The sequence below is a fragment of the Syzygium oleosum genome, unplaced genomic scaffold (assembly GCF_021117445.2).
Source record: "Syzygium oleosum isolate NSW1041296 unplaced genomic scaffold, Sole_v2.1 Sole_v2.49, whole genome shotgun sequence".
NCBI lineage: Eukaryota > Viridiplantae > Streptophyta > Magnoliopsida > Myrtales > Myrtaceae > Syzygium > Syzygium oleosum.
The window spans coordinates 1,878,047-1,888,303 of record NW_026607533.1 but is presented as its reverse complement, the minus strand read 5'-3'; the positions used below and the strand labels follow the sequence as shown (position 1 = coordinate 1,888,303).

General features: G+C 43.1%; 1 pseudogene; it reads right to left on the bottom strand.

The window, feature by feature from the left end:
• Window positions 1-8,005: 8,005 nt before the first annotated feature.
• LOC115665250 (uncharacterized) lies at window positions 8,006-9,298 on the bottom strand (annotated as a pseudogene).
• Between the last annotated feature and the right edge of the window lie 959 nt (window positions 9,299-10,257).

Here is a 10,257-nt window from a genome sequence, read left to right as displayed (position 1 = left end):
TGCCGGTCGGCTTGCTGGAGACGGCGAGACCGGCTGGGACCTGCGAGACGCTCCCAGGCTCCTCTCTCTTCTCTGTTTCACTCTAATTCTCTCTGGGTCTCTCTCGGACTCTCTGTTTTCTCTCAAAATTGGACGACCGGGGGTGTTTCCGGGGGTTGCCGGTCGGCTTGCTGGAGACGGCGAGATCGGCTGGGACCTGCAAGACGCTCCCAGGCTCCTCTCTCTTCTCTGTTTCACTCTAATTCTCTCTGGGTCTATCTCGGACTCTCTGTTTTCTCTCTGCTCAAAACCGACCGAGAAAAACCGCCTCTCTCTCTCTCCTCTCTCTGGTCTCTATATCCGACGACGACGACGCCATTCTCTGCTCCATTCAATGCTCTGCACCGGCCTCTGCTCCTACCATGACTTTCGCGCCATTAGGCCGGTACAGAGGGGGGACCGATTCTGTGGAGTGTGCAGAGAGACAGGGAAGAGAGCCCGGGAAATCGGGGAAGACGGGACTGGCCATCAATGCCAGTCCCGGTGGCGTGCTGCCCTGGCCCTGCTCTGGCCAGATAGGGACGGGGCGAGGCTGCTCCGCCGCTCGCCGATCTGCGTCAGCAACAGGGCAGAATAGGGGAAGGAGAGCGACGGGTGGGAGAAGGAAGGAGGAGGAGAGCTGGGCCGGGCCAGGCCCAGTCGCGCAAGGGGAAGAAGAAAAAGGAAAGAAAAGCAGGCCGGGGGCCCGTGCGGGGAGGAGGAGAAAAAAGAAAAAGAGGGCTGGGCCGGCCCGATCCGATTTTTTTTTTTTATAAATAATTTTTTAATTTTTTGAAAATTAATTAAGAAAATATGCTCTAATAGACCCTATTAATGCAAATATGCCTAATGTCTATATGCAATGCATTTAAATAGAAATTTTTTTGTTTTAGGAATTAAAGAAAATTAATTCCTAAATTTTGTGTAATTAATGTTTGGGCAAATTAAAAATAGGTGTCAACAAACCCACATTAGGAAAACGTTACATTCTCCCACTTGGGCTATATTAATTGAAATCGTACCTTATGTGCATCTTTATTTGGTCTATGGATAATTCTTAATAGTCAATCCGATCCCATAAAGTTTCAAACACCGAATCATGGCGGTAACTGCATGTAATCACGCAGAGCCTTCCATGGTCACAAATGCCTTAGACTTTACTGATATGGATTCGATATGGTTGTGTGGCAAACGGATGATACCTCATTAAGAGTGATACCTCATGTGTCATCTCCTTTGTCAGTCCTCATTCTCTTTCCTTAAGTATCACAAAAACCCGATGTGTCACTAGAGAATATCTTTATGGTTCCAATGAACCTACATATGTCTTATCCTTATTGTTAACATTACTTTATGTGTAATAAGACATATCTTTAAGGCTAATAACTGAATGCCCATAGCCTTTACTCAAGGTTTACACAGTACCTTAAGATTTTCACTTTATATGTGTATTTAACATAACAACAATACATTCAGAAACACCTTATTAAATGCAAATGAGTTGATACACATCCAAAATGTTACAAAGAGTAACAGAACACAGATGTAAATTTTATTAGAGTACAAATTAAAAAACAGCTCCCACTAAACAACAGTATCCCATGATACTCCTAAGCCCATGCTAACGACATGTCGTTCAAAAATACAAGGGCGAAGGCCTTTAGTTAGTGGATCTGCTACCATATCATCTGTGGAAATGTGCTCTACTGTAATGTCACCATCCCTGACTTTTTCCTTTATGGTCAAGTACTTGACCTCCATATGCTTAGACCCCTTGAGACCTCTATTGTTGTTAACAAACAACACTGCAGAGTTATTGTCACAATACAACTGTATGGGCCGATCCACAAAATCAAATATGGTCAACTCCCTAATGAGGTTCCGGAGCCAAATTGCCTGAGTAGCGGCCGAAAAGCATGCTACAAACTCCGCTTGCATAGTAGAGGATGTCATTGATTTCTGTTTCTCACTTTTCCATGATACTGCACCTCCTGCTAACTTAAAGATATAACCCGTTGTCGACTTCCTCTCATCCTGACAGCCAGCAAAGTCTGAATCCGAATACCCTACCAGCTGTAGGTTTTGAACATGTCTGTAGATCAGCATATAGTCTTTTGTCCTCTTCAGGTACCTCATCACCTTCTTGGCAGCAACCCAGTGATCGTGTCCTGGATTTGACTGATATCTGCCTAGAAGTCCTGTTGCAAAAGCAATGTCTGGCCTAGTGCAAACTTGAGCATACATGATACTTCCAAGTGCACTGGCATAAGGTACATCCTTCATTTGGGTTTTCTCAACATCCGTATGAGAACACTGTGACAGACTCAGTTTATCACCCTTTATGACAGGAGCAATTCTTGGCTTGCAATCCTGCATACTGAATCTTTCCAGAATACTATTAACATATGTTCTCTGAGACAAACCTAATACTCGGCAAGAACGATCCCTATGGATCTCAATGCCTAGGACAAAAGACGCCTTATCAAGATCCTTCATGTCAAAATCCTTCGACAACATTCGCTTTGTCTCATGTAGTAATCCAATATCACTACTCGCAAGCAAGATGTCATCTACATAGAGTATGAGAAAAATAAATTTCCTCCCACTGACCTTGCTGTATATACACTGATCCAACTTGTTCTCAACAAAACCTAATGAAGTGACAACACTATGAAACTTCAAATACCATTGTCTAGAAGCTTGCTTAAGGCCATAAATAGATTTCTTCAATCTACACACAAGCTCACCTGAATCATCAGCTGATAAACATTCGGGTTGCACCATATAGACTTCCTCATCAAGGTCTTCATTTAGAAAGGCAGTCTTAACATCCATCTGGTGTAATTCCATATCAAAATGAGCTACCAATGCCATGATCACTCTAAAAGAATCCTTAGAAGATACTCGTGAAAAAGTCGCCTCATAATCTACTCGTTCTCTTTGAGTGAAACCCTTGGCTACAAGTCTGGCTTTGAATTTTTCAATCTTTCCTTTGGAGTCCCTTTTAGTCTTGTATACCCATTTGCAACCAATGGGCTTGTAACTTTTAGGCAATTCAACAAGCTCCCAAACACCATTATATTTCATAGACTGAATCTCGTCTTTCATTGCATCCACCCACATATCTGATTGATGATAAGAAATTGCATCTGAATAAGTTACTGGATCAACCACGCAGCCTATATCGTAGTCATGCTCTCCCAGATAGACCATATAATCCGGTGGTATAGCCGATCATCTCTGCCTGATAGATCTCCTGAGTGGAGCTACTACTTCCTCATCCTGCACCTGAGGGGTTTGAAATACTTCATCAGGTGCTGTTTCAATAACATGATCCTGGACCACAACATGCTCAGTCTGTGGTGTAGGGGTCTCCATTATCGTCTGTACAGGTAGAGAAATCGACACTGTAGTACCTACCATATTATTATCCTCAATAGTCTGAGAGCAACTACCTCCTTCGGCCACATCAAATTCCAGAAACTTCGCTGTTTGTGATTCGACAATTCTTGTGCCTCCATGGGGACTGTAAAACCGATACCCCTTCGAATGATCTGGGTAAGATACGAAGTAAAATCGAGTGGTTCTGGATTCCAACTTGTTCAATGTTGGATTGTATAACCTTACTTCTGCAGGACACCCCCAAACTTTAAGATGATTTAGGCTAGGTTTACGTCCAGTCCATAATTCAAAAGGAGTCTTTGGAACAGCCTTGGTAGGAACACGATTTAGAATGTAGAGAGCTGTCCTCAAAGCTTCACCCCACAGAAAATCAGGTAAGTTCGTCCTGCTAATCATACTTCTCATCATGTCCATAAGGGTGCGATTCCGCCTTTCGGCCACACCGTTTTGTTCAGGACTCCCTGGCATGGTAAATTGAGCCACTATTCCAGAATCTTCCAAGTATTTGGCAAATGGCCCTTTCAGCTGTCCAGCATCGCCATGCCTGCCATAATACTCACCACCTCGGTCAGACCTGACAACCTTTATGACTTTTCACAGCTGTTTCTCGACTTCAGTCCGAAAAATCTTGAACTTGTTAAGAGACTCAGACTTCTCCTTAATCAAGAATAGATAACCATATCCGGAATAGTCGTCTGTAAATGTGATGAAATAGAAATTTCTACACAATGTTGCCGTATAGGGTCCACTGATGTCAGTGTGAATGACCTCCAACAGGTCAGAACTACGGACTGCGGTTTTCTTCTTTATCTTGGTCATCTTACCCCTACAACAGTCTACGCAAGTATCTAGGTCACTTTCAAGAGTAGGCAGGATGTTTGTCTTTATCAGCCTTTCCACTCTTTCCTTAGAAATGTGACCAAGTCGTTTATGCCACAATGCATAAGGCTGTTCCTTAGGTAAAGGTCTTTTGGAAACAACCCTTTCAGCTGTATAAGCGACGTATATATCATTGGGAGATAAACACAATCTGTACAATCCATTCGATATGTTGCAGAGACCCAACCTTATTTGAATCAAAGAACATAGAAACCATACTGTTCTTTATTTCAAAAGAATAACCACAGACATCCAAACTTGATACGGAAACTAAGTTCCGTCTGAAGGAAGGCACATAAAAGGTATTTCTTAACATCGTATTAAAATCAGAATCCAAAATTAATATGACATCTCCCACGAACTCGACGTCGACTCTCTTGTTGTCTCCTACAGTAAGCTTTGATTCATCCTGATTTGGCTTCCTTCTGTTTGTGAATCCCTGTATGGTATAAGCAACATGATTAGTTGCACCGCTATCTAGCCACCAAGAACTGGATGAAGCTTCTAATAGGTTGGACAACTGCCAAAGAATCAATACTTGACTGCTGACGCTTGGACAACCAAGTTTTATATCTATTGCAGTCTTTCTTCATGTGACCCTTCCTCCTACAAAAGTAGCAGTGAACACCATTCTTCTTCAAGGGTGTTTTCTCAGGACCCAGATGGTTCAAATGACCGGTGGTTTCGGGAGATCCTTTCTGAGTACGACTCTTGAACTTATCACTCTTCCTGCTACTGGAACTAGAGGCATAGAAAGCAAGATTTCCTTTATCTTTCTTCAGTTTCTCTTCCTTTGCCACAACCCTAACTATCAGGTCATTGACCGACCACTTTTCATCTTGGGAATTATAGTTGGTCTTTATAATTCCAAACTCAGCAAGAAAGGTGTTCAGGGCTTGATGCACAATGTAAGCATCAGAAAGGATGAACTCATGAACCTTTAGTTTTGTCTGGAGGTCTACCATCCTAAGGACATAATCCCTAACCCCACTTGAACCATCATACCTCATATTATTGAGTAACTGCATGTATGTCCCAGCCTCAGCATTAGACGAGTCACGGTTCCTTGCTTGCAAGGTTTCCATCATTTCTTTAGCAGTGCAGTCAGCTGGCAAACTACTCTTTAAGTGGTCCTTAATGGATCGCTTCATCAGTAACAAGCAAATCCTATTGCTCTTTGCCCAGGCGGCACTCAGTGCCTTTTCCATGTCCGTACTTTCAGCAGTGACATCTGCTGGCTTATCCTCAGTAAGAGCAATATGAATATCTGCCAGCTCCATACCAAACAGAAAATCCTCTTTCCATTTCTTAAAATTTGAACCAGTAAGAACCTCAATACTTATGGAGTTGCCGTTCAGGGAGAAGGTGACTGATAAAAATAAGCAATATCTATAATCAGTATCATGTGAGTACTTTCCTGAGAGTTACACACATCATCATATAATCACCTTTGGGCATAATACATGATATGCAATTGTATACCCTCTACATTACAACGGCCATGAGAATATATTCTAATCTTTTATGAATTCACCACCTTTGGGTGTATGAACCACTAGGATCAGTCATTCCTCACGCATGCTGTATACGCATCCCTCCATGAACCAATACATAATCACCTCCTTTGGGAGTATAATAACACATTAGAACAGGAGACATCCTAACAATACGAGACTGATATTTCTCAAACTCAATCAAGTGTGCCACTTTGGCGGTCACTACCAAATTGAATCATTGAAACTCTCTCATACTAAGGATATAAACTTTATGTCTCACATATATTATATAGATGTAATTCTAGACTGGAAGACATGGGCAATGTCTCTAAAATTACATACCATGCTAATTACATTGCTCTACACATTGATATATGTCGAACCTTATACATACTATCAATGAAACATGATCTTCACGTCCTTATGGCATCATATACATGTAAGATTTAATCTGTATCTCTTAAACCATAGAGAAATATAGGAAAATACGAAAATATACCCTAAAAATACTCATATATAGGGTTTCGTATGTATTTTCACATCCTTAATAGTATCAAACATGTAAAATAAATATACCATAATGTAGAGAATCTTCATACGAGCACGCCGGTACCTTGCACGCTCCAATCGGAGGCTGGACGCACCCTCACGCGCCTCCTGAAGGTGCGGCGCGTGGGCTTCACACGCCGGTGCCTAATCCGGCCAAAAAGGCCGGTCCGACCGGTCTGACCGCCGACCGGTCTGACCCCTTACCGATCCGACCGGTTGACCGGTTTGGTCAACGGGTCGGGTCAATTACCGGGTCGGGGTCAACGGGTCGGGTCCGGAGTCGGGTCGGACCCTGGGTCGGGTCCACGGGTCGGATCCGGAGTTGGGTCGGGTCAGCCGGATCGACTCGGCTCGCGGAAACCCTAGCGCGTGCGTTGCACGTGCCTGGGAACACCCGCGCGTGGCCGGGCGTGTGCCGCCGGGGCTCTCCCACGCCCCGGCGCGTGGCGGCGCGTGAGGCCGTTTCCGGCGGCCCCCGGTGGCCGGCGACCACTCATTTTTCTCGTCTCGCGACGATCTATCCATCTATGTGATTTATTCTAACTTTCAACGGATGAAAAAATCAAAATCACATACGAACAGTACCGGCCCGTTTCTCGCCTATGGCGGCTCTGATACCACATGTTGGCCGGCCCGTATGGCTCGGCCGAGCGCCCTAGGATCACCATAGCGAGATATTAACGGTACGGTAAAAGGATGGATAGAATTTGTGCACCTGATTTGGATTCCATCGTCTCTGGATGCGGAAATAACGACGATCCGGTGCCGTAGGTCTTCTCCCCTGTCGCCCCCGAAGTCCCGGCGCTATGAGACCGCCTCAGCCAACTCACGGAAGCCTTAGGTGAGTTTGAGAGCGTTTGAGAGAGATTGGAGAGAATTGGGCGCAGAGGAGGGACATGCAGCTCTATTTATAGAGTTTCCAGCCAGGCCCTCTTATAACGGGCCGGGCCGAACTCGGCCCACACAAGCCGGGCCCATATCCGACTAATTAAGAAACCTTATATCCAAACTTATTAGACCAAACCCGCAAGCGGGTAATAACAATCTCAATTAATGTAACCCACATTAGGAAAACGTTACACACGAGGCTGTGCTTAAGAGACTGCGAGCATAGTTTCTTTCTTTACCTTCTATAGCAAATATGCCCACAATATGGAGTAGACATGTACACCACACTCTCTGTGACCAAAAAAAGATTCACGCATTCGCGCACACATGCCACTCTCCACATGAAGACAGGGCGGAAGATGCTTCGTCACATCCATGTTCAATGGATGGACTCAGTTTTGAGTGTTTACTCTTAGCATGTCTTGTGGACTAAGCTGTGAGTTTTGGCATTTCGGCTATACCCCGTTACTTGCAAGAGATGATCGAAATTGCTGACTTTAATGTTTCAAAGTTTGAGGTTTTGATACAATTTTCTGTTTTGTCTTTACTTTTCAAAGGATGGAACGCTCCTATTCTCCTGATCTCTACTCACTACTTCTGATCCATCATTTGTTGATGACTTGTTGGGGTGTCAAATCTGCATAAAGATGGATGACTTGCCGATGCAAGAGATGCTCACTCTTGGTGGAATCGAGATCTTCTAAGTTGTCTAAATGAATGGTAGATAGCTTAATATATGGCAATTACTTATTAAATAAACCTTGTTCGAGGAATATTTTAATACATACTCGATAAAGAAACAGTTTAGTATTTTAATATCTTAGTAGATTGCAAAACTTATGAAAGAAACTATATTGTGAAGCTCAGGTAAAGTTGGAGATCAGCTGTTTAATCCACCGATACTCATCATCATTGCACTTCCCAGTTCCTCATCTTTCCTCTCATCATCATCAGAAGCCCCCACAGCCCACCCAAACTCAAACGTGACATCCAAGAAATACAGCATGCAAACCAACACGAAACAGCTCAAAAACATGGGGATTGGACCGAAAATCCACAGAAAAAGAGGGAAAGAGAAGTGGAACGCCCGCAACCCCAGCGACCAGAAATAGCTCCCCCAGTTCACCGTCGTGGCCACGTACTCCGCCATCGCCCAGTGGTGGTGCTGGTGCTGCTATATCTTCCTGTACGGCACGTTGATTAGGATGCTCGCGTGGCTGTAGTACCTTACGGACTGAACGTTCAGGAGGAAAGCCACCAAGAAGCACACGAGGATGGCGAAGAACTTCACGGAGAAACCGAACTTGCTCCGGTCTCCGAAGATGAAGAGCGAGGATTGGTTGCCGTTCCCACTGGTCATGAGGATGGCTATGAGGGAGCTGAGGGTGATCGCCGTCGAGGCCAACAGAGTCGACGCCATTATGTTGTTCCTCAGCGTTTGTACCGCGAGAACGCCGGTCTTGGATACATCCTGCAACACAAGTCGGACGCCACGAAAAAGAAGAAAGGTCAAGAAGCATTTCCGGGGAGACAAAAGAGAGGAGGGAGACAAACCACATTACCTCCATCATAGCTTGAACCCAGAATCGCCGATTAACGGCGGTCATGCCGACGACGGTCTTGGTGGGGTGCTTCACGATCCGATGGAGGAGCCATGCGTGGTAGGCCATCATTATGAACAAGCCCAAGGGGACCAACGTGTAATCAAGAACCTTCTTGTCCATAATAACCTATAAGGAACAGAAAGTTGTACAAGCGAGAAAGAAGAGAAGATCAAATGGAGATGAAGAAGAAGAGGGTCTTTGCGGACTCAGTAGATCGGCAAAGGAGAGAAAAACAAGGGATCCTTATAACAAACTTGTGAACATGCACTTTGTGCTGAGGCGACGAGAGGAGTTAATTGAATTGGCTTTGTTTGCGTGGATCGGACTAGTGGGAGACGTACCTTTTCAAACTCCTGTTTTTGGTCTGAGACATATTAAATCTCTAACATAATAAACAAAGTCGCTCACGTTATTCAAGGGTTCCTTTCTTTCTTTTGTACAGTAGGAACCAACCATGGGATCATGTGTCTTTTCTTAATAGTCAGTCACGTCTGAATGCCGTTCATCCTCCTCTTCACCACAAAAATTAATGAGAGCTTTCGGTGCGAGGGACGAAATTAGGCATTCAATATCGGCTGTGTAGGTCATAATTACTCCTCCTAGTGATTGTGAGATTTGGTAGGACTACAGCCAGCTGTTTTAAAAACTTAAACTGTTAGACAAAGACGTGATTTATTATTTTAATATTCTAATGCTCTCCCTTATACTTAGTCTGATCAGTTTGCCTGATACTAAACTTGAACATATTTAATTGTGCTCTAATACTATGTGAGATTTGGTGAAACCATAATCAACTGTTTTAAAAGCTTAAATTATAAGATGAATGCGTAATTTATTATTTAAATATTCTAATAGTGATCACCTCTCATGTGATGTCATAATGGCTTTTAGCGTTTTTGAATTTTTTGTTCGTTTTTGAAGTTATTAAAAAAGATGGTGGAACTATGTTGAATTGAGAGTGCTTCTTTCCATGTTATAGAGGAACAGACATGCTACTTTTATTAGTTCTAACTAATCGATATGTATTTTGGCTATGGGGTAATAAAATTAAAAAAAAAACATAATTGAGATTTAGACATGACAAACATTGTCTATTGAAATGATAATAATTAAAACTTTTAGTGCTGATGTAACCAAACGTTATTTTGGATGCGTCTGGTAACCATTTTGTTCTTGGAAATAATTTCTGCTCATAAATGATTTTTTTTATTCCATTCTCGGAAATAATTTCTAAGCATTTAAAGGTGTTTGGTAACTGTCCAAAATTTATATTCCTGGAATAGAAAAAAGAACAAAAATGCGTTTGGTAATTGCACAAAATTTCTTTTTATTAATAATATTTTGAATATTTTAATATTTCTTTCTCTTTTTTTTTTCTTTTTTTCTTCTTCCCCTTCCTTGGCCCATGTTCAAGTCGCCGG